This window comes from Cryptomeria japonica, chromosome 4 (genome assembly GCF_030272615.1).
Source record: "Cryptomeria japonica chromosome 4, Sugi_1.0, whole genome shotgun sequence".
In the NCBI taxonomy this organism is placed as follows: domain Eukaryota; kingdom Viridiplantae; phylum Streptophyta; class Pinopsida; order Cupressales; family Cupressaceae; genus Cryptomeria; species Cryptomeria japonica.
This window is the reverse complement of record NC_081408.1, coordinates 731288395-731291949: the sequence shown is the minus strand read 5'-3', so window position 1 is coordinate 731291949 and position 3555 is coordinate 731288395.

Sequence of the window (3555 nt, the reverse complement as noted above, 5' to 3'; positions counted from 1 at the left end):
TGAGAGATCAAGTTGCGATTTCGAAGTGTGGAAAAATATGAAAAGTATGGAAATGTGAAGGAGCAGAAATGTGCGAATTCTGATGAAGGATCAGTGATATCCTTGAGGTGCAGAAAAGATATATGTGATCAGTAAGGATCTGTTGGCGCAGAACAGAGATCTGTATCAGCAAGATAAGTTGTATTTAATTCAGATCACTTCATTGTTGCTTTCTAACCATTGTAGCAGTGATACCGAAATCTCTTAACAGAGTTGGTCTAACAACCATTTTGTAAATCCTCTGAAAAGGTGACAATTCAGTTGAATTGTTCTTAAGACCTTTCACAAGGCCACTCCTAGCAGGGTGATCAAATCCTCTAACAGGGTCACACCTAACAGTGTGTTTTGTAACCTTTAACAGGGTTGGCTCCTAATAGGGCTCACTTCAGAAGAGTGAAAATCAGTAACTAGTTACATTGGTGGTTTTCCCAAAATTGGGTTTCCACGTTATATCTGGTGTTACTTGTGTTCATGTTACTTGTTTTATGCATGTTAATGTTTAATAAACACTGATAAGTTAATTTACCGAGTTTCAGCAGTTTATATTTAAGACATCTAAGGGACTTGTGGATTTATTTTTGTGGTAACTGATTCACCCCTCCCCTCTCAGTTACTCCATCCATATTTCCAACATATCTTTGACATAACCAAATGATCTCTAGATGATAACAAGTCATCATCACTGCCAGTGAACAATATATCCTACTGGTGAACATATACCGGTGATTGTGCATAAGCCAATGTTCATGTCGAGACCACAATGTGTCGGTTCAACAATAAACCAATATAACCATAGTGCCAAAACAACAATGTAGACCTCCAAGAAGACAAGTGTTGACATCAATGACAAAACCAATGCAACACATGACGAAGTCATCCATAATACCAACAATCTCCCCCTTTGGCATTGATGGCAACACTAGATGGAAAAACATCTAAGTGCCAAAAATAGAATGCCAAAAACCAATAAACCAACAATCTCCCAAAGATAGATCAATACAAAGTTTGTTACAGAACCAAAACCAAAATACATCTCCCCAAAGAATATCTCTCCTCCAAGGAATAATGTTTTTCCATAGATATCTCTCCCCCTTCGTCACCAAATGCTAAAATAGTTAAGAATTAAAACATAACATACAACTAACTACTCCCCCTGAGTAGTAGCTCTCCTCCGTCAAAGCCAAAAAAAGAGTTTTCTATTAGTCCCTACCGGTTTGATGCCAATCTTCATTGTTCAAGTCTCTGTCAGTGGGGAAATTACCCCAAGCTACTCTCTGAGATATTCAAATGTTTCCTTAGGCAAAGGCTTTGTAAAAATATCTACAATTTTCTCTTTAGTATTCACATAAACCAATCTTACTTCATTTGCTTCAATATTCTCTTTCAGAAAATTGTACTTAGTAGAAACATGCTTTGTCTTAGAGTGAAATATCAGATTCTTTGATATATCAATTGCTGCTGAATTATCACAATAGGTAATTATTGGTTCTTTGCATTTTACCTTTATATCCTTCAACATTTGCTTGATCCATAATACCTAAGTACAATTAGTTGTTGCTGCAACATATTTTGATTCTACTATAGATAATGATGTACAACTATTCTTCTTACTTATCCATGAAATCAATCTTTAGCCAAGAAAGAATGCACCTCTAGTGGTACTCTTTCTGTCATCTACATCTCCTGCCCAATTTGCATCTGTATATGCACATAAATCAAAATTGTCATCCTTAGGATACCATAAACCAAGATTTGTTGTGCCTTGTAGGTACCAGAAAATCCTTTTAACTACTGATTCATGATTTTCTTTAGGATTTCTTTGAAATCTAGATACAATACATATTGCATTCATTATATCAGGTCTAGTTTGTGTCAAATACAGTAAACCTCCAATCATAGATTTGTACCTTGTCAGATTAATAGGAGCTGAATCATCTTTCAATGTCAATTTATCAATTTTAGTCATAGGAGTAATTACCAGTTTAGAGTTTTCCATACCAAATTTCTCAAAAAGTTCCTTCAAGTACTTTGTTTGACATATGAACATACCTTTATCAGTTTGTGAAATCTGCAAACCTAGAAATTGTTTTATCCCTCCAATCATAGACATTTCAAATTCTTCCTGCATCTTATTAGCAAAGTCTTTACATAACTCTTCTTCACCTCCAAAAATGATATCATCCACAAATAATTCAATAACCAAAATATCATCATTGGTAACTTTGCAATACAGATTGCTATCAGCATTACCTTTTGTGTAACCAATTTTTAAAATATATTTATCTAGTCTAGCATACCAAGCTTTGGGAGCTTGCTTGAATCCATATAAATTTTTCCTTAACTTGCAAACCATATCCTTATCTTCTATCAATGAAAATCCATCAGGTTGTTCAATGTAAACTTCCTCTTCAAGATCTCCATTCAAAAATGTACATTTTACATCCATCTGATATATAGTTCTTATGAGCTACAAATGCAAGAAATAGTCTAAGAGCCTCAATTCTGGCTACTAGTGCAAAGGTTTCATTATAATCTATTCCTTCTTTCTGAGAATAACCTTTACAAACTAATCTTGCTTTGTTCCTTATTACTTCACCATATTCATTAAGTTTATTTCTAAATACCCATTTAGTTACAATTACATTTTTGTCTTTAGGTTGGGGAACCAATGTCCAAGTATTATTCTTTTCAATTTGTTCTAATTCATCTTCCATTGCTTTTATCCAATATTTATCTTCACATGCTTCAATAATAGATGCTGGTTCAATTTGATAAATTAAACATACCTCTTCATTTTCCAATCTTCCTCTAGTCATAACACCTTGATTCTTGTTTCCAATTATCTGATTCTCTGAATGATTCAATCTTACATACCTGGGTTTATTCTGATTTACATTCATAGGTTGTTGTTCTTTAGTCATAGTTGAGTTATTTGATGATGTCAGTATGACTAGATCTACATTCTATACCAGTGCAATCTGTGCCAGTTCATTTATAATCATTTCTATTGCCAGTTCTACAGATCTTGATTCTCCTCCTAAATGTTCATCTATCTTCACATTAGTACTCTCAATGATTTTCTGTAATCTTTTATTATAACATATATATGCCTTACTTCTCGATGAATAACCAAGAAATATTCCTTCATCACTTCTAGGATCAAATTTTCCAATGTACTCATCTCTTATAATATAACATTTGCTTCCAAATATTCTAAAGTATTTAAGAGTAGGAGCATGACCAAACCATAGTTCGTAAGGGGTCTTACCGGTTTCACTTTTGATGTGAAGTCTGTTGAAAGTATAAACTGTTATATTCACTGCTTCTCTCTAGTATACATGTCATAGATTTTCTTCCATCAACATGGTTCTTGCTGCATCCAGTATAGTTTTGTTCTTCCTTTCCACTACTCCATTCTGCTAGGGTGTTTGGGGTGTTGATAGTTGTCTTTTGATTCCATTCACTTCACATAATGCATTAAATTCTCTAGATGTAAATTCTCCTCTTTGATCTGAT